The 26,062-nt window shown below is 51.8% G+C and overlaps 1 protein-coding gene across 6 annotated transcripts in view; it reads right to left on the bottom strand.

Moving 5' to 3' along the window:
- Nucleotides 1-26,062, bottom strand: part of PICK1 (protein interacting with PRKCA 1) — a 78,078-nt gene that overhangs the window by 40,430 nt on the left and 11,586 nt on the right. The gene's annotated exons all lie outside the window — the stretch shown is intronic.

Here is a 26,062-nt window from a genome sequence, read left to right as displayed (position 1 = left end):
GTGTGTCCATCGTTCCACTGAACCACGGCCAACTGAGGCACGGCAGGCCCTTATTTAAGGCTGAGCCCTCACAGCCTGGTGCCCCACAGGCTTAGGAACTACTCGTTGAATCATCTCCGTCGCTGTCTTGGGCAAGTCCCTCTTCTCCCGGGGCCTCAGTTTCCCCCGTATGAACTAGACTTGAACGAGGTCATCTCCAAGGACCCACTTCTCACATTCTAAGGGTCTGTGAATATATCCCCCTCCCACCCCCCGTCCGTCTCTCACCTTCTAGTTTCCTTCCCTAATTCCCCAGTGGGTGACACCCCTTCCTCTGCTGCCTTCACCTCTCCCCGCAGACACCCTGCAGCCGACACACCGCTCAGGCTCAGACCCCTGGACTCCATTTTCCTGGGTGCTCTCTTCCTTCAGGCCAGGGGTTCCTCTGAAAGGGCAGGAGCCTTGCCCACCCACCCCTGGCCCTGCCCACGGGCCAGGCATGCAGTCAGCGTCCCTAAGTGCCAGTCAACGGGCCGTGATGGAGCAGCCAGGACTTGCAAGGCCTGTGGCTAGTTTCAGCGTCCCTGTCCAGACAGGCCCGGAGCCGCCTGCCCCTCACAGCCGGGCTTCCCCTGGAGCCCCCGGGGGTCCACAGCTACATCCCGCTCTCTGCCTGTTTTGCTCTGACCTTCATAGGGTGCGTGCATCCGGGAGTGCATGTGTTGGGGGGTGGGGTACATGACAGCCCCTTCCTCCCAGCCCGCACGGAGGACTCGGGTGGCTGTGGAGCCACTGTCCCTCTCACTCTCTGTCCTCTCCTCACCTACCTAGAGCGCGCGCGCGTGCGCACGCGCTCAGAGCGTCCCAAAGCCACAGAGCGGTCAACCCGCACCGGCGGCGTTTGGAGCAGAGGGAGGTGTCACTTGCGCCATCGCACACGCTGAGCAAGAGGGGACCAGATGGGATTGTTAGAAGGGGCTCTGAGTCCCTTGTTGGTTCTGAAATCCAACGACCAAAGGCTACCCCTGCCCCTAAGGCAGCGCCGTGCAGCCAAGCCTCCCACCCTGGCCCTGCCGCTTTGTCTAAGTCACCAAGGCCCTCACGGCTCTCGTGGGGCCACACCCTGCAGCTCAACGCAGGGTCTCACAGTCTCTCACAGGCGCACGGGGCAGAGTCGGGGCCCAGGGATGAAGCGAACAGAGCAAACCACAGGACGTGGGAAGGAGAGCCCAGTGTGGGCCAGTCCATCCCAGAAGGCTCCTGGGAGCGGTGGCTCTTGGGCGATGCGGATGTAAGGGTTTACGGCCCAGACTCTGATGCCTCCTGTCTTGGGAGCTGGACGATCTTTAGCAAAATGCTAACCTCTCCGTAGCTCAGTTTCCCCATCTGTAGAACAGTGGTAGGTCACAGCTGCCACCTTATGTAATTGTCACAGCTGAGTGAATGGACAGGTGTGCCCGCATCTGGTGTCTGGCATGCAGTAAGTGCTCGGGAAACATTAGCGCTGCCGTTAGAAGTATAGACGAGCGGCGCCCAGCCCTCCTTGCTCCATTCCTGAGCACGGCCCCCGTGCTGGGTGCGGGGAAGACACCAAGGCCATGCCCTCCGTGAGCTTCTGAAGATTGGGGGAGGGTGCAGACAGGGAAAGAGCCGCTCTCAGGCTGTCTCTGGGTGTGCCAGGGAGACAGACCAGGACAGCTGAGGGGCCAGCCCTGCCGGCGGAGGGTCAGGGGCCAGGAGAGGTGTGGCCTCAGAACAGAGGAGAGTGAGAGGAAGGGGCTCCAGGTGGAGGAACGGCCGGAGCAACAGTGCAGGTGGTGAACTCTGGCCAGGGAGGGCGTGCTGCAGAATCCCCCGGCTTTACGACCATCACCACCAGCACAGGAGGCTGCTCTGGACCCTCTGTGCCCCCTTATGCACAAGGCCCCCATCCCCGTGCAGGACGACACACCTATTTTCATGCCGCGGCACCTTCGATCACGAAGCCCCCTCCCACAGGTGTCACCTCCTCCAAGCAGCGTGTGAAGTCAGCGCGCCTCGTTGTAACCACCGGGGCCCCTCTCTCCCTCTGGGACAGGCGCACCCGAGACCTGCCCGTGGTGGGGACTCAACAGCGATTAGCTGAACGAATGAACAAACGAATGAACGCGCGTACAAAGGCAGGGACTGCCGTGTCCCCCTACACGCTGGCAATTCACCCGATGACGGACACCATCACGCACCCTGTAACCATAGGGCATAAGCCGCAGGAACTCTGACACACACCCTGCCAGGCCATCATCACCCCAGCGAGCCACGTGGAAAGCTGCTCTCTCCCCGCGCGCCCCCTCCCCATCCATCCTCCCACCCGTGCACACTTTCCCTCTCGCCTGGGGCAGCTGGTGGGAGGGTGGGGGCGGGGAGGGGCAGAGCCAGAGGGGCCTCCGAGGCAGTGGGGGCAGGGGGCTGGGGGAGGCTGGGAAAGTCCAGGCTGTCTCTCCTGGGGGGCGGTGGGCGGCATGGCGGGGCGCTCGCAGTGATGAGGGAGGGAGGAGGGTCTCGGCCCGGTACAGCTGCGGTCCCCTCCCCAGCAGCCTGCCCGGGTGCAGAAAGGCCTCTTTGTTCTCCGCCTTTAAAGGGTAAGAGAAACACTTATGCATGGCAAATTAGCCCAAAAATGTATTTCTCTAAAACACCCAATTGTCTCACCAGGCCTGCAGCTGCAGGGAAGTTCCAGGGAGCCGGGGGAGGGGGCGTCTTTGGGGTGACCCTGAGGGACAGGGAGAGGTGGCGGGGAGAGAGGGGCCATCGCTCCTTCCCGCCTCTGCTCTCAGAATCTCACAGTCGAAGAAGGGCACAGCTGGGGAGGCCCCGAGGGTCAGGGAACCCCCCTCCAGCGGTACAGAGAGGGAAACTGAGGCCCAGAGAGGTGGCCGGTGGCAGAGAAAGGGCTGATCCCAAGTCCCTTGGACTCTTGCGTCTGTACCCACTGCCTTGTCCATGCTGGAAGGGAAGGGGACCCAGGGAAGGGGCCCCGGGTCCCCAAGGTCAACCAAGCCAGCTGCCCTAGGCATGAAGGAGAGAGGAAGAAAGTGGGCGGCTCTCCTCGTAAGCTGCCCACTCGGGGCTTCAGTGCCCAGGAGGATGGCCAAGGGCACCCACCACGCCCGCCTCCTCCCCAACCTGGTGTATCTGAAGGCAGCATGCCTGGGGCGATGGGGGATTCAGGCAGCGGCACCTGTAGGGAGGCCTCCACCAAAGCCTTCCCAAGAGCAGGCAGGAGAGCCCCCCTTCGTCTGGACCTGAACCAAATGCATGTTCGGAGAAGGTTCGGGATCCTGCATTGTTCTCCCACTCAAGGCACATTCCCGAGGAGCCTGCTCTGTGTGGTCCGCAGGAGCATCTGGGCTCCCAAAGATGAATCAGAGACAGCGCTGTCCCCAAGGAGCTCCTAGTCCCATGGGGGAGACAGATGGATAAACAAACAGCTAGCATGAAAGAGTCCCGTGGGGAGGTGAGGCCCAAACTGAGCGCCGCAAACATGGAGGTCAAGGATGTTGAGGGGTGTCTCCCGACGATGACCCCAGGGCCCTGAAACGGAGTCTGAGAGTGGGATGGGGGGACATTCCAGGCAGTGGGGACAGCACAAGGACACAACTGAGGCTCCTGAGACCACCCCTTGACATCAGAGTTCAGAATCATTGATTTAAGAGAATTCATTTGTTTGTTTGTTTTTGGCCACGTTGGGTCTTCGTTGCTTCACGCGGGCTTTCTCTAGTGGCGGCGAGCGGGGGCTACTCTTGGTTGCGGTGTGTGGGCTTCTCGCTGCAGTGGCTTCTCTTGTTGCGGAGCACGGGCTCTAGGCACACGGGCTTCAGCAGTCGTGGCTCACGGGCTTAGTTGCTCCGCGGCATGTGGGATCTTCCCGGACCGGGGCTCGAACCCGTGTCCCCTGCAGTGGCAAGGCGGATTCTTAACCGCTGCGCCACCAGGGAAGCCCTAAGAGAATTCACTGAGCATCTTCAGAGTTCCAGCCGCCCACGTAGGAGACACAAGAGGAGAGAACGTGGCTCTGGCCCTGGGGTCAACTTGACGAGGTGAGTCTATGACAGGGAAAAGCCCTGAGCTAGCCGTGAAAAGTGCCACAGGGAGGCTGCAGAGTTCGGACCCGGCAGCTCCCGGGGGGCCGTCAGCTCCCCAGGTGTCGTGCACCTGTACGACGCGGGGATGGTAAGCACCCAGGAAGACCGTCGGTGAGGAGACATGGGAAGAGCCAAACCCAGTGACTGACACCCCGTGGTTTCTCAGTAAAGGTTAGTTCTGCCCCCTCACCCCCCACCCAGAAGTCTGGAGACGAGAGAGATGGGAGGAAGTGGGGGAGGGGAGACTGTGTGTGTGTGTGTGTGTGTTGCGGTCACATGTGTGCACGCGTATGAAAGAGTGTGTTTATGTGTCAGCGTGTGTGTGCACGTGTGCATGTAGGAGTGAGGGGTGTTGTGAGTGCGCGCACGCACGTGTGTGCGTGGGGCTGTGGTTGTGTGCAAGTGCACCGTGAGTGTGTGCGTGCGCGCGTGTCTGCCGAGACAGAATCGCATCCAGGATGCTTCTTGGGGAAGGGGACTGAGCTAAGACTGAAATGTCAAATGCGTGAAGAGGTCAAGCAGCCGGAGAATGTCTTCTCAAGGCGGCCGGAGAGACCAGAAAGGAGACCAGGCCCCCTTGGGTGGGCAAGAGGCCGGGAGACACCAAGAAGGGAGAAACCCTACTGTGGGCCAGAGGCCTCCTCTCCTCCCGGCCTCCCCTGCTTCAGGGAGGCACATGCAGTTGAGCCTGACCTTGGGGTGGAACAGTCTTACCTAGGTCCCCCTCTCAAGCTTATCCAAGAATCTCCCTGGCTTTCTCTTCCCTCCAGGAGAAACCCGGGTTCTTCGAAGGGTCGACTTCACCCTCCACGGCCTGGCCCCTGGCCCGCTCTCCCCACTCTTCAGCCAGGTCGATTCACGTGCCCTGCGCAGATGCACCACCTTCCAGCCGCCCTCCGAGCTTCGCCCTCCCTACACCGTCGGCCTGGGGAATCCTGAGTCAGCCACCAAGTGCCCGTACCCCCCCCCACTTGTCCCTTCCCCTGCCTTCCTGCGCCCCCATAACACCTTGTGCTTCCACATACAACTGTGACCAGCCTCACGGCGTGCTGTAATTTACAAAACTGTGATCACTGGACCCGGAACCACGGGAAAACTTGTCAAAGAATCCTCTCTGTAAAAGGCACCGGGAATTGACAGCAGGGATTCGAGCAGGTCTTTGTACCCCTGTGTTCATAGCATCATTATTGACGATAGCCAAAAGATGAAAACAACCCAAGTGTCCACTGACCGATGAAGGGATAAACAAAATGTGGCCTATACATACAACGGAACGTCATTCAGTCTTCAAAAGGAAGGAAATTCTGACCCAGGCTACAACGTCGTGAACCTCTAAGACGTGATGCTAAGTGAAAGAAGTCAGACGCAAAAGGAAAAATAGTGTTAGCTTCCACTCATATAAGATACGTAGAGGGGCTTCCCCGGTGGCGCAGTGGTTGCGAGTCCGCCTGCCGATGCGGGGGACACGGGTTCGTGCCCCGGTCCGGGAAGATCCCACATGCCGCGGAGCGGCTGGGCCCGTGAGCCATGGCCGGTGGGCCTGCGCGTCCGGAGCCTGTGCTCCGCAACGGGAGAGGCCACAACAGTGAGAGGCCCGCGTACCGGAAAAGGAAAAAAAAAGATACGTTGGGTAGTTACACTCATAGAGATAGAAAATAGAACAGTGGTTATCAAGGGCTGTGGGGTGGGGGGAGAATGGGAAGTTGTTGTCTAATGGTTAGAGTTTCTGTCTGGAAGATGAAAAAGTACTGGAGGGGGATGATGGTGGCAGTTGTGCAACGTTGTAAATGTACTTAATGCTATTGAATTGTACAGTTAAAAATCGTTGACATGGTAAATTTTATGTCACGTGTAGTTTACCACTGGGGAAAAAAAAGGTGCCAGGCACAGACAGTTTTTCAAGGAAGTTCATTTTAGAGTTTAAGAACCCATTTTCTTTAAAGGGAACCCTCCTACACTGTTGGTGGGAATGTAAATTGGTGCAGCCACTATGGAGGACAGTATGGAGGTTCCTTAAAAAACTACAAATAGAGTTACCATATGATCCAGCGATCCCACTCCTGGGCATATATCCAGAGAAAACCATAATTCAAATAGACACATGCACCCCAGTGTTCATTGCTGCACTATTTACGATAGCCAAGACATGGAAGCAACCTAAATGCCCATCGACAGATGAATGGATAAAGAAGATGTGGTGTATATATATATATATATATATATATATATATATATATATATATATATATATATAGACAATCGATGGACCTAGAGATTATCATACTAAGTGAAGTAAGTCAGAGAAAGACAAATATCGTATGATATCACTTACATGTGGAATCTAAAAAAAATGATCAAATGAACTGATTTACAAAACAGAAACAGACTCATAGATACGGAAAGCAAACTTATGGTTACCAAAAGGGAAAGGTGGGAAGGAGGGATAAATTAGGAGTTTGGGGTTAACATATACACACTACTATATGTAAAATAAACAACAAGAACCTGCTGTATAGCACAGGGAACTGTACTCAATATTTTGTAATAACCTATATGAGAAAAGAATCTGAAAGAGAATTTATGTGTATATATATATATATATATATATATATCTGAATCACTTTGCTGTACATCTGAAACTAACACAACATTGTAAATCAACTATACTTCAATTAAAAAATAACTAAATTTTTAAAAAAGAGAAACAGTTTTCTTTCTGTGTAACCTGTTAAGAACAATAGAAAAAGTTGAATAGACATCATCGACTCCCTTCAGGCGGATGTTGTGTCTCCTCCTTGACACCTCAGGCTCAGCACAGGGTGGGGGCGGCACAGACACACAGTGAAGTGGGTTGGTAACCAACGGCTTCTGTGACTAGGTTCCCTCAGACCCTCTGGGAAAACCACTGTGGATGCGTCCTTCCCCCTCAACACCCCTCATTTCAGGCTAGGACTCTTCCAAGAGGGGTAAGGCACCCCCAGGGGAAACACAAAATGACCCAGTGGGGTGAAGAAAGAAGATATTAGCATTTCTTTCCATTTAAATTTTGGCTCTCTTGGGCTTCCCTGGTGGCGCAGTGGTTAAGAATCCACCTGCCAATGAAGGGGACACGGGTTTGAGCCCTGGTCCGGGAAGATACCACAGGCAGCGGAGCAACTAAGCCCGTGCGCCGCAACTACTGAGCCCGCGCTCTAGAGCCCACGAGCCACAGCTACTGAGCCCGCGTGCCTGCAGCCCGCGCTCCGCAACAAGAGAAGCCACCGCAGTGAGAAGCCTGCGCACCGCAACCAAGAGTAGCCCCCCGCTCGCCGCAACTAGAGGAAGCCTGCACGCAGCAACGAAGACCCAATGCAGCCAAAAATAAATAAATAAAATTAATTAATTAAAAAAAATTTTTGGACTCATTTTTTTGGAAACTTCTACTTTGCATATGTTTAATATAGAGTACACGTATATAATTTGTAAATAAATAAACAGACAGGTACACCTTGAGATCTGACTTAGGAACTGAATAGATTCTGTTCCAGCCATTCTGTTCTAATAGATTCTGTGATATCTTTCATACCCCAAACCCAGGAACCAAACGTATTTCAATAATGGCCTCAGTAATCAAACTTGGCATTGGATCCTTGCCATTCAAACTCAGGAGCCAGACAGATTCTGATAGTGAGGAATATTTGTACAGAGTTGGGACATTGTGCTCCCCCACATTTTTACTGAGAAGGACACACAATCAAAAAAGTCAGAGACAGGGACTCCCTGGCGGCCCAGCAGTTAAGTCTCTGCGCTTCCACTGCAGGCGGCACAGGTGCCATCCCTGGTCTGGGAGCTAAGATCCTGCATGCTGTGCGGTGCGGCGTGGAAAAAAAAAAAGTCAGAGACAGCTGCTTGGACCATTAGAGTAGTGAAGTCTGTGGCCCCATTTAAAGGATGGAAGAGGTGAGACTGTCATTTTCACACCTCTCCCAGGGGACAGATGCCATTATGCCCTTTTATAGATAATGAAACTGAGGCTCAGAAAGGTTCACTGGCGGGACTTCTCCGGTGGTCCAGTGGTAAAGAATCTGCCTTACAATGCAGGGGACATGGGTTCGATCCCTAGTCAGGGAACTAAGATCTCACATGTTGCAGGGCAACTAAGCCCGCGCTCTCTCAGCTAGAGCCCACGTGCTGCAAACTACAGAGCCCACACGCCCTGGAGCCCGCGCGCCACAACTAGAGAGAGAAAACCCGAACGCCACAACTAGAGAGAAGCCCGCACACCACAATGAAGAGCCCTCATGCTGCAACAGAAGCTCCCACGTGCCTCAACTAAGACCCGACACAGCCAAAAATAAATAAAATAAGTAATAGATAAATCTTTTTAAAAAAGAAAAGAAAAAATGGTTCATTAGCTTCTGCAAGGTTACAAGGCTAGAAAGCATCACCTGGGTCTAACCCTTGAACTATACAATTTCTTCTGGAGTTCCTCCCCACGAACCATGAGGAGGAGCTTGGCAAAGGAGCCCCGAGGCCAAGTTCCCTCTTTATCAGCAAGTTCTGGGCCACTCCCCGACAACACACACACCCTGCCTGGCCTTTTCCTCCTTATCTGCACACCTGAATAAGGTTCAAGGTCACCGTTCCCCAGCTGGGCAGTTCCCTAGCCTAGCCCTCCCTTGCTGGCTGTTGTCCCCCAAGGTGGCAGTGGGCTCCCCGAGGACCCTCCTCTGTGCTCTGGATGCTTGGCCGGGGGCCTGGTACACGACAGGGCTCAGTGAATGGTTGAATGAAGGGGCAGGAGTGACATACACAGAGCAGCCCTCTTACTCGGGCTGCACGTGTGGTTGTGGCACTCAAGTCCCTTCAGACAATGACACCCTATAATGACCCTGAGGTAAGTGAATGTGCAGCTGACCTTTGGATGAGAAAGAAACCCCAGAGATCTGGGGGTAGGGGGGCTAAGAAAAAGGAGAAGGAGAACACAAGAGGACGAGGGCATAGAAACGCCATCTTCCACCTATTCGGCTCCTGGGCGGTGATGGCAAAAAAGAACCAAGAGGGCTTCCCTGGTGGCGCAGTGGTTGAGAGTCCGCCTGCCGATGCAGGGGACACGGGTCCGTGCCCCGGTCCGGGAGGATCCCACGTGCCGCGGAGCGGCTGGGCCCGTGAGCCATGGCCGCGGAACCTGTGCGTCCGGAGCATGTGCTCCGCGACGGGAGAGGCCACAACAGTGAGAGGCCCGCGTACCGCCAAAAATTTAAAAAAAAGAACCAAGAAAACAGTGGCAATGGCAGGGGTGGGTGATAAGCAGGAGACCTTCAGATCCCAGCTGACCTTCTCAAAAGGCACTGAAGGGCTTCCCTGGTGGCGCAGTGGTTGAGAGTCCACCTGCCGATGCAGGGGACACGGGTTCGTGCCCCGGTCCGGGAAGATCCCACATGCCGCGGAGCGGCTGGGCCCGTGAGCCATGGCCGCTGAGCCTGCGCTTCCTGAGCCTGTGCTCCGCAACGAGAGAGGCCCGCGTACCGCAAAAAAAAAAAAAAAAAAAAAAAAAAAAGGCACTGAAGATCCCGGCAGTGAGCCACACCCACGTGATGAAGGGATGCCACCTTCCTCCCTGACCGCGACCTAGCCTCAGCTGGTGCCCCCACTCTGTGCCCACCCTTGTCTTCCCATAGGACCCCCTTCTGTTTGCCTTGGGCTGGTCTATTTCCCTCGACAGGTTCCTGTGAATTTAGGTTGGGCTTGGGTGATCTGGGGCGTGTGCGGTCCACAGGGTCAGAACCAGGACCCATAACCTGAGAGTCTCACTCCCCCACCGCCTCCTGAGGATGCTCTTGGCAAGGTCATGGACTGTTCCAGAGAGGGCTGCTCCCGGAGTGCCTCCTGCTACCAGACAGTGGGTCACGGGCTCTCAGCTGATGGGTTGTCAAGGGCTCAGATGCCAGTCATGTGGGACGGCCAGGACCCTCGGGGGATGCAGAGGCTGAGGGCTTTAGAAGGGGCCCCAGCAGCTTGGGGATGGAGGGAATGTAGAGGGTGGGGGACAGTGTCACCCCACGCCCATGAGGACGCCACCCACAGCCATACACGTGCCCCACCAAACGCATGCACGCTGTTACCATCACACTCCCAGACATAGGCACATCCATACACACAGGCACCAGTATTTCCCCATCGACACACTCCCAGCCCACATACCTGCACACACGTCTACACACACATTCACGATTCACCATGCAAGGCGTGTCTGCACGGAAAGAAGGGCCAGATGCCCCTGAACTTGCTCTTTCTCTCCTGTTCCACCCTCTTCCACCCCGCCCCACCCTGGCCACTCTTCTCCACATCAGCCCTGTTTCCCAACCCCAAACCACCCCCAAGAATCTGTTGGAAATCCTGAGGGCAGTGGCCTGGTTCTCACACCTCTGGAGAGTCTGGAGAGGATTTCACCTGCCCAGGCCAGCTTGACCCTGACCCGTATCTGACCCCCAGCCTCCCCTGCTCACATGTATCACACTCTGGTCTTCTCCCATGGGCTGCATGGAGAGATGTGGCCTCGCCGGCAACCCTTGTGCCGTGCTCTCCTGGCACACTCTGGTGACGGCTTCTGGAGATTGGGGTCTGCCATGAAAAACCTTGGTGAGCTGAGCCATTAGAGAGCAAGATGCAAAAAAAAAAAAAAAAAAAAAAAAAATGCATATTCAGGAGTTCGGCCCCAAACAATGTCACCTCATAGTAAAAAACACAGCCTCGACTGAGTCCTGACCCATATCACAGCTGAGTCCTGACCAGCCACGGATGGAGCCTTGACTCCAGTTGGAGATTGTCCATCAAACCTGGGTGATAATCCGAGCCTCGACCCCAGCCTGCGCCTGAGGCCTGACCCTGACCCTGACCCTGACCACAACCAGAGGCCTGACCCTAAACCCAAAATGAATGCTAGTAAGCCTTCTTGGCCACAGATTGGATCCTGATCCTGACACCAAAGAACGAACACTTCCCCTGTTCACAGCCTGAGCCCTGAGCCCAGACTGAGCCGTTACTCTAGCTCCAGGATAAACTATCTCAGACACTATCTATAAACTGAGCCCTGTTCCAAACCATAATGATCCTGATCTTGACCCCAGAATGAACCCTTATCCTGGGTCAAGCTTGAATCCTGATCTCGACCCCAGACGGAGCCCTTACCCTCTCCCAGAACGAACTCACCCCAGCTACAGCCTGAGCCCTGACCCTGGCCCCAAACTGAGTGCTAATCTTGACTGCAGCCTAGCCCGGATCCTGACTGAAGCCTGGGGCCTCACCCTGAGCCAGTCCTCTCAGAAAACTCTGCCTTTATTCACAGAAGCAACGGCCCCACCTTCCTTTCCCAAGGACCGGAAACCCTAGCTGAAGCCTAGGAAAATCTGGAGAACTTTCCACAAGAGCCACATGACAGCCTTTGCCACGTGGCAGGAGGGCAGGGACTATTCTTCTCATTTTACAGGCAAGGAAACCGATTCTCAGGGAGGCTTAACTTGTTCCCCGTGGTTCCAATGACTAGAACTGGAACCTAAAGGCAGAAGCTATAGGGAGACACATTTCAGAAAGAACTTCCCAAAATTCTGGGCTGGGCAAGGACAGAAGGAGCCACGTGCAGAGGCCTGAGCTCCATGTCACTTGGAGGTGTGCCAGCAGAGGTGGGTGACTTGTTGGCTGGCGCTATGGAGAGGCCTGCAGGAAGTGGAGGGCCCCTCCAGCCCCGAGATGTCAAGGAGGCTTCATGCCTCATTCAGATGCTCTGAGCTCTTCCTCCCAACCCAGCAGCCCCCTAGATACAGCCCAGGTGGCCACACCTGGAAGGCCCAGAGTCCCACCATCTGAGGAGGGAGAGACCCAGCCCAACCAGGTGGGACCAGAGCTCCACCCTCCCCTGTTCAGGCTCCTCTCACCAGCCCTCTACATTGTCTGGACCAGGCGCAGATGGGAGATGAGGACCACCTTGCCAAGTTGGCATCAGCACCGTCACTCTCGGGCAATGCCAGGCTCTCTGCCCCAGTGTGAGCCCCCACTCCGCTGCAGGCTCAGAAGTACACACCCAGGACTGGGAGGACATGCCACCGTTTTCAAAATGCCAGAGCAGCCTCTCTCCCCGATCACCCTCATTTTGTAGACCTTGGACAGCAAGACCCAGAGAGGTTCAGTGGCCTGCCTTGGGTGCCACAGCGAGGCAGGGGCACATCAGGATGTGGACCCCAGACCCTGGCACCTCTCCCACTCACATGGCCCCACAGCTGCCCCAGGAGGATTGGAGGATGGTGGGGGGACCTGGTGCCAGGCGGCAGAGGCTGGCATGGGGGGCTGCATGGCCCCTCACACCACCGCCCCCCAGGCACCCCGGCCTGGCTCCATCCACCAGCCGCCCAGCTGCCGGCACATCCGCCCAAGCCCAGACATCAATCCACACCAGGGCCCTTGCTCCCTCTTTCTCTCTGCCCTCCTCTTCCCTCCCCAACTCACATCTTTTTTTCCCTCCTCTCTCTCTTCCAACATGTCATTACAGTAGAAACAAAAAGCGCGGGAACAATGCGGGCATTGACGAGGGCCCCCTCCCGGCCCCCTCCCCCCACGGTGCGTGCCAGCACTCTTTCCACCCGCCCAGGGCTGGAACCACTGCCAAAGGAGCCCTGCTAATAAACAAGAGGAACCAGATAAACCAGGAACACAATAGAGGGATTTGTTGCACTTAGAATGGTGGGAACAATGTCAACGTCGCGCGCAGCTGCTTCTAAGCCCCCACCCCACCAAGTCCTGCCAAGCAGCCCCCTCGTCCCCTAGCCCCTCTGATTTATGAAAGGTCAGAGGGCATCATGGCTAAAGGGCCCCTTCCTCTCATCCCTCGTTAACCCTTCGGACACAATGGTCCCTTCTCAGGGAGGTGGCGAGTGGGGGCGGGTGTCATGCACAGCACTTCCTGGAGCATCCTGGAGTTGGCTGGTGCAAAGGGAGGAGGAGCAGACTCCAAGATGCCTCAGGCCAGGGGCTTCGTCTGGAGTCACGGCCTCACTGGTGGAGGGCTTCTTCTTAGTGACCCCCCCAAGGGTGTGACCAGAGCCACAATTGGGTCTACAAGATGGCGACCTGGGCTGCTGCCTGAACAGTGCATTCAGGGCAAAAGATTCATTCTCTGATGTCTTAGTGGGTGCTGAGCTCCTCACTGGATGCTGGGATGTGAGGATAAGCCAGACATAGTCCCTAATTTGGGGAAGCACAGGTGATGAGTGTGTGGGAGCCCAGGGAAGTGCGCCTGAGACTGCTGGTGCACGGCAGGTAGTAAGGTGGACAGTCAAGGGAGAGTTCCCGGAGGAGGCGGCGCTTGAGCTGAGGAGGCAGCACCGGCAGGACAGACAGTTCCCAGCGGGGCTCGGGAATCAGACACCCTCCTCCACCACTTTACCACAGCTTTTTCGTTAGCAACTTGGGGATAAGAAAAATACCCATCTCACAGGGTACTTGGGAAGATGAATTGATCCAAATAAGGTACTTAGAAAAGAGCCTGGCACAAAGTAGTAAGTTTCAATAGCTGTGACCATTTTTATTACTGTTGGTGGTGGTGATGGTTGGGGTGCTCACAGCCACCCTGAGCTTCATAACATGGTCCTATAAATGGGGCAACTTAGGCTGGGACTCCCCTTGGATCACAGCTGGCATTTACAGAGCCAGGATTCCAACCCAAGTTTCCATACTCCAAATCCAGGAATCCTGCCTACTTAACTGCTTTGGGATGGACACTCAAATTAGGAATCTGGGATTATGGGACAGAGGAGTACTAAATGACCTATTTGGGAGCTAATCCCACAATGAACTTCAGCCCATCTTCCCTCAAAAAAAAAAAAAAAATCACATGGAATCCTCTTAGTCCCTTCACATTTAAGCCCAAACTGGAAGAGGTAAGATGCATAGGAAAGTCTCCTGTTCACCTACCTCTCACCTCTGTTAAGCAGGGACCTCCTGACAACACCCTGACCATTCCTTCCCCCGACAAACCATCCCTACTACTCCTGCTGGGGCCTCAGGCTCCTTCTGTGGGCACTGACTATTCCTCCAGAAGAAGAAAGCCAGTGTTCATAATAATCACTAAATATCAATCCTTTAGGAAATCACCTTAGCTTTATCTTCAAAATGTATCCAGAATGCCCAATCTCACTTCTATTCTACATTATACTAGAAGTGCTAGCCAGTGCAACAAAGCAAGAAAATGAAATAAAAGCCATACAGAGTGGAAAGGAAGAAGGATTACTACCTTTATTCACAAGCAACATAACCATCTATATAGAAAATCCTAAATAATCTACAAAAAAAACTACTATAAAAAATGAGTGAGGTTAACAAGGTTGCAAAATACAACATCAATATACAAAAAAACAATTATATTTTTATATATTGGGAAAACAGAAATTAAAATTTTTTACATATCATTTAAAATAAAATCATAAAATGTGAAATACTGAGGGATAAATTCATATTAGAAATGCATGGGACTTCCCTGGTGGTCCAATGGGTAAGACTCCACACTCCCAATGCAGGGGGCCTGGGTTCAATCCCTGGTCGGGGAACTAGATCCCACATGCATGCCGCAACTAAGAGTCCACATGCCGCAACTAAGAAGCCCAAATGGCACAACGAAGATCCCACATGCCACAACTAATACCCAGCACAGGCTAAATAAATAAATAAATAAATAATTTTAAAAGTTTTTTAGAAAGAAAAATGAGTACTCCATTAAAAAAATGCATGATATAATAAGACTTAAGAGGCTAGAGAAGAAAAGACCTGACTTAAGTAACTTTGAACAATGGTATTTTTATTAGATACTGTAAAGCAAGAAACAAAAGGAACTGTATACAAATACTATATGTTGGTAAATTAGTTTTTCACAAGGCATGGGTTGGCAATTCTGAGGCAATTTTATATGTACACTAAGTTTGAACAAATAGGTAAATATGCTACAGATAATGAGAGCCATATTTCTCACTGTTAGAGAAAGAAATTACAAATAAGCAATGGGGAAAGCCTAGAATAAACCCTGTGGTGCTGGAAGAGGAGCTTAATTTCCCTCTCCTTGTCTGTGAGCCAGACTTAGTGACTCACTTCTAACAGATAGAGTACGAATAGGAAAAATAGTATCCTTACAGTGAAGGAACCTGGCAAACACAACCTTAACCAAATGGTCAAAGTTGACATCACCATTAATAAGGCTCATCAATGTCATGTTCCCCTTAATATGATGTGATGAGAAGGAGACACCCCCTTTGCAGTGGTTTTCCCCAAAATTCATACCCTCAGATTAATAATGAGAAAATATCAGAAAAACCCAAATTGAGGGACATTCTACAAAATACCTGACCAGCACTCTTCAAAAATGTTGAGGTCATGAAACACAAGGAAAGACTCCTGAGGAACTGTCACAGATGGGAGGAGACTAAGGAGGCATGACAACTAAATACAATGTGGGATCCTGGCTTGGATCCTGGAACAAAAAAGGGCATTAGAGGAAGCTGGATGAAGTATATACAAGGACTCTTTGTACTGTCTTTACAACTCTTCTGTAAGTCTAAAATTATTTCAAACTAAAAAAATTTTTTAACCTTATCACTTAATATAACATAAAAATACAAAATACTTAGGGATAAACTGGACAAAAGGTAAAACCTGTAAGACGTTGTTCACAGAAATTAAAGAAGGACTTCCCTGGTGGCACAGTGGTTAAGAATCCGCCTGCCAGTGCAGGGGACACGGGTTCGATCCCTGGACCAGGAAGATCCCACGTGCTGAGGAGCAACAAAGCCCATGCACCACAGCTACTGAGCCTGCGCTCTAGAGCCCACGAGCCACAACTACTGAGCCTGTGTGCCACAGCTACTGAAGCGCCCGTGCCTAGAGCCCATGCTCCACAACAAGAGAAGTCACTGCAATGAGAAGCCACTGCAACGAGAAGCCCGTGCATGGCATCGAAGAGTAGCCCCTGCTCACCACAGCTAGAGAAAGCCCGCGTGCAGCAACAATGACCCAATGCAGCCAAAAATAAAAATAAATAAATTTATTTTTTAAAAAAGAAATTGAAGAAGACGTAAATAGAGAGATATAACATGTTCATGGATTAAAAGACTCAATATTGTTAAGATATCAATTCCCCCCAAAAAATTGCTCTATTGGATTAATTGAATCCTAATAAAAATCCCAGCAAGCTATTTTGGAGAAATTAACAAGCTAATTCTAAAATTTATATGGAAATGCAAAGGATCTAGAATAGTGGAAACGATTTGAAAAAGAACAAAATCAGAGGAATTATACTGCCTGATCTCAGGACTTATTATAAGGCTACAATAATCAAGAGTGTGGTATTAGCATAAAGAAAGACATATAGATGAATGGGAAAAAAAGAGAGCTCAAGAATAGACCCACACATATGGTCAATTGATTTTCAACAAAAGTGCAAAAGACAAGTCATCAGGGAAAGGAGAGTCTTTTCCACAAATGGTACTCAAACAATTGAATAGCCACTTGCAAAAAAACCCAAAAACCAAAAGGCAAAACAACAAAAACAAAAACAAAAACCTTGACACTTATCTCACACAATATGCAAAAAACGAAAAACAAAAAAACAACATCTCATCGCCTCCAAACAGATCACTATAAAACTTCTAGAAGAAAATATAGGAGAAAATCTTGGGGACCCTGATCAGGCAAAGATTTCCTAGATACAACATTAAATGCACAACCCATAAAAGAAAAAAATTATAAATTGGACTTCTTCAAAATTTAAAAATTTTGCTCTTCTAAAGGCACCATTAAAATAATGAAAAGACAAGCCAAAAACTGGGAGGAAAATATTTGCAAGTTGTACATGTAACAAAAAACTCTGATCAGAATAATGAAGAATGCTCAAAACTCAATAATAAGTAAATAAACAACCTCATTTTTAAAATGGGCAAAAGATTTGAAGAGACACGTCACCAAACAAGATATATAGATGGCAAATAAGTACATAAAAAGATGTTCAGGATGATTCGTCATTAGGGAAATGCCAATTAAAATCACTGCACATTTATTAGATGGCCTAAAATTAAAAAGGCTGACCGTACCAAGTCTGTGGAGTAAGTCGGACTCTCATACACTGCTGGTGGGAAGGTAAAATGGTACAACTACTTTGGAAAAGGGCTTGATAGTTTCTTTCCTTTTTTTTTTTTTTTTTAAATAATTCTTTCTTTATCTATTTATTTTTGGCTGTGTTGGGTCTTCGTTTCTGTGCGAGGGCTTTCTCCATTTGCGGCAAGCGGGGGCCACTCTTCATTGTGGCGCGCGGGCCTCTCACTGTGGCAGCCTCTCTTGTTGCGGAGCACAGGCTCCAGATGCGCAGGCTCAGTAGTTGTGGCTCACGGGCCTAGTTTCTCCGCGGCATGTGGGATCTTCCCAGACCAGGGCTCGAACCCGTGTCCCCTGCATTGGCAGGCAGATTCTCAACCACTGCGCCACCAGGGAAGCCTTGATAGTTTCTTAAAAACTTAAATATATACCTTGCATACAACCCAGACATTCCACTCCTAGGTATTTACCTTCTAGAAATGAAATCATATGTACACACCTACTTTACATGAAAGTTCACAGCAGCTTTATTTGTAGTAGACAAACTTTGGAAACAACCCAAACGTCCATCAACAGGTGAACAGATAAACAAATTGTGGTCTATCCATACAATGGCATATTCTTCGGTAATAAAAAGAATAAACTGTTGATACACACAATGACATGGGTAAACTCAAAACAATTATGCTGAGTGAAAGAAGCCAAGCCAAAAAAAAAAAAAAAAAAAGAGTACACACTGTATGATTCCATTTAGATATAACTCTAGAAAATGTGAATAAATCTACAGTGAATGAAGCAGATCATGGTTGCCTGGGGATGGGATGGGGGTAGAGGGAGGGATGACCAAGGGACAGGAGGAAAGTTTAGGAGGTGATGGATGTTATTTTCTTGACCGTGGTGACGTTTCACACGTGTATGCGGATGTGTCAAAAGTCATCAAAGTGCACATTTTAAATATGTGCAGTTTATTGTATGTCAACTATACCTCGATAAAGCTGTTAAAAATAGTAATTTTAGGGGCTTCCCTGGTGGCGCAGTGGTTGGGAGTCCGCCTGCCGATGCAGGGGACACGGGTTCGTGCCCCGGTCCGGGAGGATCCCACATGCCGCGGAGCGGCTGGGCCCGTGAGCCATGGCCGCTGAGCCTGCGCGTCCGGAGCCTGTGCTCCGCAACGGGGAGAGGCCACGGCAGTGAGAGGCCCGTGTACCGCAAAAAAAAAAAAAAAAAATAGTAATTTAAAAATTTTTTTTATAAATTTATTTTTAGTTTATTTATGTATTCATTTTTGGCTGTGTTGGGTCTTCGTTGCTGCGCACAGGCTTTCTCTAGTTGCAGCGAGCGGGGGCTACTCTCCGTTGCGGTGTGTGGGCTTCTCACTGCGGTGGCTTGTTGCGGAGCACGGGCTCTAGGCGCGCGGGCTTCAGTAGTTGTGGCTCGTGGGCTCTAAAGCGCAGGCTCAGTAGTTGTGGCGCACGGGCTTAGCTGCTCCGCAGCATGTGGGATCTTCCCGGACCAGGGCTCGAACCCATGTCCCCTGCGTTAGCAGGCGGATTCTTAACCACTGCGCCACCAGGGAAGCCCCCAGAATAGTAATTTTTTAAAAGGAGAAACAAACACAGCCAGGAATCTGCCTACCACTCACAGCCACGCTGGCGCCACCCTGGCCATTGCTGCCACCACCTATCCTCTGAATTATCTCAGCTGCTTCCTCACTGGTCTCCCGGCTCCTGCCCGGCCCCTCAGGCAGTTCTCAGGACCCCTCCCTCACCGCTCTTGTCCCTCCAACACCCTGACTGCTCCCAAGTGTTCTTCCCAGACACCCCTATGCCCAACTACGCCAAAAACCTCAGGTCTTTGCTCAGTGAGGCCTACCTTAATCACCTTGATTACAGCTGTGAGCCACCCTTCCCTCCACTCCTGACACCGCTTTCCCTGCTTGACCTCCCCCCTTATCACATCATATACGATTAACTTACTTTGGGTTTTGTTTGTTTCCCTCAATTGGAGTTTGTATTTTTGTTATTGTTCACTGATGTAGCCTGAGGGTCCCCAGTAGGTGTTCCATAAATGTTTGTTAAAGGAATGTGTATTGTGTATTCCAAGTGTTCTAAGTGCTTTTCATAGATCACAGTGAGCTCCAGAAGGGGCGCTGTAATTCTCCCCACTTTACAGATGGGGAAACTGATGCACAGGGAGGTTAAGTGGGCCCAGGGTTACTCCAGAGCCTTGCTCTTAACCAGTGTGCTCTGCCATCTCCTCCCCAGGGACTGGGTCACCAGGTCTCAGCTTCTGGTCACACCTGACAGCTACACCCCGATTCCTCCCAAACACTGGAATCCAGGCCCCGCCCCTACCCCAATTCCAGAGGTTGAACCAGATCTTATAACAACAACAACAACGAGAACCTTCCTGGTTTCCTCTTGGTGTTCTCTCTGCCTTGCTCCAAGAGAGACAGTAGAAGGGTCCATAAAATACAAAAGGACTTCATTAAAAAGGGGGCAAGGGGGACCTCCCTGGGGGTCCAGTGATTAAGACTTCACACTTGCACTGCACGGGGTACAGGTTCAACCCCTGATTGGGAAACGAAGATCCCGCATGCTGCGTGGCCTGGCCAAAACAAAAGGGGGGTGGGGGGGGTGGGGCAGGGAGTTACAGAGAGGGAGACAAGGGGGAATGTGGCGACATGCAGACCGCACTCGGAGTGGGGCGTGATCCAGCCAGCAGGTCACAGGGGGCCGACAATTCTGTGATTCACAATGTTCTCGGGACAGAAATCGGCCTTGGCTACAACGAGTTTCAGTTCCCTCTCTCGCTCACTCAGGCATTCATGTGTTCACTGTTCATTATTCAGCAAGCATTTGCAGGGCCTGCTGCGCGTGCTCGGCACCTGGAAGGAGCAGAGTGCCCCAGGCCCGCCTTCTTGGGAACCAGAGGCCCCGTGGCCCCAGCTCTGTTGTTTGCCCCCCACCAGAACCCCCGGGAGGCACCGCTCCCACCCTCATCTTGTAGCTGTGGAAGCGGGGCTTGGAGGCACGGCGGCTGCTCCGCAGTTTGAGCCCAGCGTGACCCCCTGCCTCTGACCACCAGATGCTCCGGCTCCTCCACCAAGGACGAGGAAGCTACCACGGCTACCACGGCTCCTGCCCCTCTCCCCACCTCCTCTGAGCCCAGGGCCTTCTTTTCTCTGGCTCATCCTCACAGGTGAAGACCCCGCTCCCTGCAGCTGGGTGCCCCCTCCTGCCCGGCAGCCACCCTGCCACCCATCAGGGTCTGCTATGTCCCTGAGCATAGGTCTGCCTGCTCCCCTCCGCCCGCCACCCTCTCAGGAGGTGCCCCTACCCCCGGATGCAGTCTGGGGCAGGTGCTGTCAGAAGACCCAGTGAGGGAGGGGTGGGGGCCGGCCAAAGACACAGTCACTGCTGTCGTACCGCTCCCCGCAGGCTCCCGGGGTGCCCGGCGCTGTGTGCTGGACCTCAAGTCAGGAGTCAGGTTCAAGGTCCCACCCAAGCTGCTGCTCACCACTGGTGACCTCAGGCTCATCCCTGACCCTCACTGGACCTCTTGGTTTTATTCACTGAAAAGTGGAGCTCTTGTTACTAGTAAAATCCAAGTTCCTTCCAGATTTTTCGAGCCTTCCCCAAAGACCTTTGGGCTTCTTGTCTCCATCCTCCAAGCTCCAGCAGCCCTTCTCCCAGCCACTTGTGCAAAAATCGGGTGCCCCACCTGGCACTGTTTTCAGTCCTGCAAAGGAAAGTGCTCTCAACCCAGGAACACTGTAAGCGGCTACTCAGAAATCCTCGAATTCCCCACAGCACAAGGCCCTGCGGACAGCGGGTGCCCACTCGTAACAATCTTTTATTTTTTTATGATTTTTTAAATTTATTTTTCCTTATTTTTTTCGCTGCAGCGGGTCTTAGTTGCGGCACGCAGTCTCTTCGTTGCGGCGCTTGGGGTTTCCCTCTGGCTGTGACACGTGGGCTTCTTTCTAGTTGTGGCGTGTGGGTTTTCTCTCTCTATTTGAGGCTCGAGAGCTCAGTAGTTGGGGTGCGTGGACTTCAGTGCCCCGCGGGATGTGGGATCTTAGTTCCCCGACCAAGGCTCGAACCCGCATGCCCCGCATTGGAAGGTGGATTCTTTACTACCGGACCACGAGGGAAGTCCCTATTTTATTCACTGTATTTATTTTTTAATTTGTTGGCCGTGCCGCACAGTATGCGGGATCCTGGTTCCCTGACCAGGGACGGAGCCCGGCCCCCTTTAGTGGAAGCGGGGAGCCCTAACCTCCAGGGCAGTCCCAACACCTTTTATTTTTAATGCAAGACTTTTCTCCTCCGGTCACAATAACGCTGTGAAGTGGTTATTAGTCTTTCATTGAAAATGAAGATTTAAAATATTAAGAGACTCACCCCCAGCCACACACCCAGTGAATCTCAGAATCAGATTTTCAGCTCAGTTCTGTTGGCCTCTGGAGTTCAAACGTTTAAATATCTACAGTGCGTATTTGTTTGCTGATGGTGAAGGCATACCAAGAAAACACCGATGACCAAGGCTTTCTACCTTATGATCTGACGAGGTTACATTTAGGTCAAAAAGCATTAACAATGATGAGAGAGTGAAATTTATAAAGCTAAAACTGAACATCATAAGGATATAAAAATATAAATATTTATGCACCAAATAACATTAGTGTCAAACACCGATCAAGTGAAAACTATAGACGATTCAAGGAGAAATTGAAGCGTGCTAAGAATAGGGGACTTCAGCCAGCTTCTCTCAGTCCCTGACAGATCCAGTGAGCAAAAATAAATAAGAAGCCATGGGATTTCCCTAGTGATGCAGTGGCTAAGAAACCACCTGCCAATGCAGGGGACACGGGTTCGATCCAGGAAGATCCCACGTGCCGCGGAGCAACTAAGCCCGTGCGCCACAACTACTCAGCCCGCGCGCCTAGAGCCCGTGCTCCACAACGAGAAGCCACCGCAATGAGAAGCCGTGTGCCCCAACGAAGGGTGGCCCCCGCTCGCAGCAACTAGAGAAAGCCCGCGCACAGCGGCGAAGAACCAACACAGCCAAAAATAAATAAGTAAATAAATTTATTTTAAAAAATAAATAAGGACCAGAACAGCTTGCTGCCCGTGAAGCTGATGTAAACCCAAACTCTCAGATACACACATGTACACAGATAGACCCCAAACATCTACTGTGTCCTCCACCTAGAGACAAGCTCATCTACTGTGTGTTGAGCTGCTCACACAGACACACAGGCACGTTCAGATGTACGCAGAGCTGCACACACACAGGGATAAAAGTGTGGAAACATCGACATCAAACTGTTACCACTCTCTGAACAATGGGATTAAGAGTGAGTTTTACTTTCTTCTTTCTGTTTCTCTATATTTTCTAATTTGTCTATATCTCAGTTACATGGTTTTTTTACTTTTTTTTTTTTTTTTTTGGCCATCCATGCAGCTTGCAGCATCTTAGTTCGCCAACCAGGGATTGAACCCTCGCCCCCAGCAGTGAAAGCAGAGAGTCCCAACCAGTGGACCACCAGGGAATTCCCCAACATTTTTTTTTAACGCAGGGCACCTAAGACTATGGTTAGTTGAAGGATCACACAGTGCAGATTTCCGTTAAGTGAAGCCTGTCTCCTGTTATGAGGATTCAGCCAGGAGATACATCACGAAAGCGCCAGGCCCACAGAGAGCACTAGGAGAATAGCAGGTGTTGGTATTACCACCTGTTTCCAGCAGCATCTTTCACTCCAACCACTGCCTGATTAGTTCTCAAATCTCTCCTCCCCTTCTCTCTCCAACTTGGCCCTGTTCCAGCACAGGTCCTCATCATCTTTCACCGGGATTAACACCCCAGCCTCTCAACTGGCCTCCCTGCCTCCAGTCTCTTCCAGCACCTCCCTCTCCTCCCCCGCAGCATGTATCTTCCATGATGCTCTGAGAGTGAACTTAAAAAAGTCTGACTGTGTCACCACCCCCCTCTCCTTCTTAAAATTTCTCCATGGCTCACCACTGTCCTCAAGATAAAGTCCCCTGCCAACCTTTCTAGTGTCACTCTGAACCCTCCCCTGTTCTCCATACCCTAAGTCCGAAACATCTTGCTCTTCTCCCAAATTCTCCACGCGCTTCCCTTTCTCTGTGCCTTTGCTTCAGCTGCCGCTAGGCTGCTTCTACTTCAATTGCCATTAGGCTGCTTTTCCCTCTGCTTAACCCCTTCTCTCTCTTTAAGGTTTGCCCCCAAATATCACCTCCACTGAGAAGCCTTCCTTGATTGCCGCAGGCACAGCTCTCTTTGCTAAGCACCCTCAGTCCCTGGTGTGTAGAATCATTTCATAAGAGGGTACCAAGCTGATCCCACATCACATCAAACACATTAAAATGTATTCACATCACATACTACTGGGTTGGCCAAAATGTTCATTCCGATTTTTCTGTACGATGTTAGTTACGGAAAGACCCAAATGAACTTTTTGGCCAACCCAATAAATATAATCATTTAGCTTTAACCAAGTTTTAAAGGACTTTTGTGATTCTTCATTTGAAATTTTGATTAATTTCTATTTTGCCGCTTTCTTCACATAATTTGAAGCTAGTGATTTTTTCTTTAGTTCTCAAACTTTTGGGGGGTCAGTAAAAAGCCTTCCTTGCCAAAAGTTAAGAAGATACCCCCTGGTGTTGTCACCCCCCAAGGCTGACCACTATTGGGTACAATGAACTAGGTGTTTATCTACCATCTCCTCCTCAGGACCATGAACCTCAAGGTCAAGGGGCAGTGCCTGATTCCTCTCTGTATCCCTGGTGGCCAGCAGACAGGCAGCACGGAGCAGGCACTCAGGCACTGTCCACAGAATGAGTAAACTCACGAATTCCCCTGAAAATCCATCTTTCGTCTCTATGAATCTAAGACAATGCAACTTGTATTTATTTCTGTATCTGTCAACTGTGTCTCTCTAAAACATTTCCATAATTTATATCCGTTCTCTCCAAAGACCTCTGTTCATGTCACACTGTGTGAGTGCCCAGCGTGAATGCACTTGAGAACCTGCATGTTTTACCTTTCCTGAGTCTCAGGACAACACCTTGAAATAGATCCTATTATCCCTACTTGACAGATAAAGAAACTGAGCCTCAGAGCAGGGAACTAGCTTGCAAGTAGGAGGTCACAGAGTGAGGACATAAACTCAGGGCTGCCTGACTCCCTGTCCTCGACCTCCGTCACCACCCCGCCCTCACCGGCCGCAGGGCCCAGCCCTCGCTCTCAACTTACTCCGCATCCATTGCTCCGCTTCCAGGCAAGACACGGACCTTGCCTCCACCTGTACACTTCATCTTGCCAGCAGCGGGACTGTCTCAACCATCACCCCCTTCGATCCCATAAATGCTTCCTCAGTACCATGTCCCAAGCGCGAGGCTGAGAACTAGAGCTAACATGACGAGTGCCAAGGTCACCAGGCTATGAGCTCCTCAAGGGCAGGGACTGAGCCCAGAGCAGAGAGACAGCGGGACCTCATCAGCCTGCCCTTCACTTTGACGACGTTGGCGAATGTCACCTTCCAACACGGGGCCCACCTCCCAGGCTGGGCAGGGAACTCCTGGGCTGCCCCCACCTCTCACCCAAGTTGAGTCTGTCCCTCTGGGAGGGGCCTCAGTCCAGCAGCCTCTGGACCTAGACCCCTAAACGGGGTTTGTAGAAGAGCACGGGGACAGGCCTGGCCAACTGCTGTCCTCCTCCCAGGGCCTCTAGGCCAGCGGGGTCCCAAAGTGGCCCTCCTGATAACCCCCCAGATCACAAGCACGTTACAGTTTTCCAAAGGCTCCCTCTCCTTTCTTTCAGTTGATCCTCTCTCCATCCCAGCTGGGGGGTATGGAATTTTCCAGGCCCACCTGGCTGCTCGAGGCAGAGTTTGGACCAGGACCCAGGAGTCTAGACTCCAGCTGAGTGCAGAAGGGCTTGCAAGCTCTGCTCATCTCTCAGTACCTCAGAAAAGCCCCTCTTTTTCCTGGACCTCCGTTCCCCATCTCTACCGTAAGGGGATCCGACGGGACAACCTCTAAATCCCTTCGGCTTCAACATGCCCAGAGTCTACCACGGTGAGGAGGCTGGCCCTGTTACAGAGGAGGAAACGGAGGCCTAGAGCTTTCCAGAGCTCCCAGAACGGCTGCACACTCTGTCCCTGCACCAGGCTGTCGGGGGACAGGCACCAAGTGCTAGAAGGACCAGCAGGATGGGTCACCAGGTGTGGAAACGATGCACCAGGAGGTTTGGGGGCTGGGAATCTCACCCCCACCCAAACCACAGCCCAGGAGCAGCAACCATGGGATTCCTAAGATTCGCCCAAGAGGACACAGCCTGCCCGGAGCGGATTCAGGCAAATGGTGCGCAGGTGTGCCTTTCAGTCCAAGGGCAGTGGATGCTGCCCAGCCCTCCAATAATAATGATAATCGCAATACAAATCACAACAGCCCTCAGCAGCCTACTATTGTGTCAGGCACCATACACCTGTTACCTTCTCTTACCTCACAACAAAGCTGCCAGGTGAGTGTCACATGACCTCACGTACAGACGAGAGCCCACCCCCACCCCGCGGGCTCAAGAAACTAATGAGCTCCACTCCTGTCACCCAGGCAGGAAGCAGGAGCCCTGCTCCGATCGCCCCAAAGCCCCCAAGCTTTGCCCAGTGGCCTGGGACGCCCTCAGTGGGGTGGAGTCAGGGCACTGGGCTGAGAGACAAATGACCCGGGGGCAGGCGGTGTCTTCCTGGGCCTCAGCCTGCAGGTCTGCAAAAACAGGAGTTTGACCTGGAGCTTCTCCAAGGCCCTTCCTTAGGCCGTGATATTCAA

Source organism: Kogia breviceps, chromosome 12 (genome assembly GCF_026419965.1).
Source record: "Kogia breviceps isolate mKogBre1 chromosome 12, mKogBre1 haplotype 1, whole genome shotgun sequence".
Classification (NCBI taxonomy): Eukaryota; Metazoa; Chordata; class Mammalia; order Artiodactyla; family Physeteridae; genus Kogia; species Kogia breviceps.
Note: the sequence above shows the minus strand (reverse complement) of the source record. Positions and strands in the feature narration are given on the sequence as shown.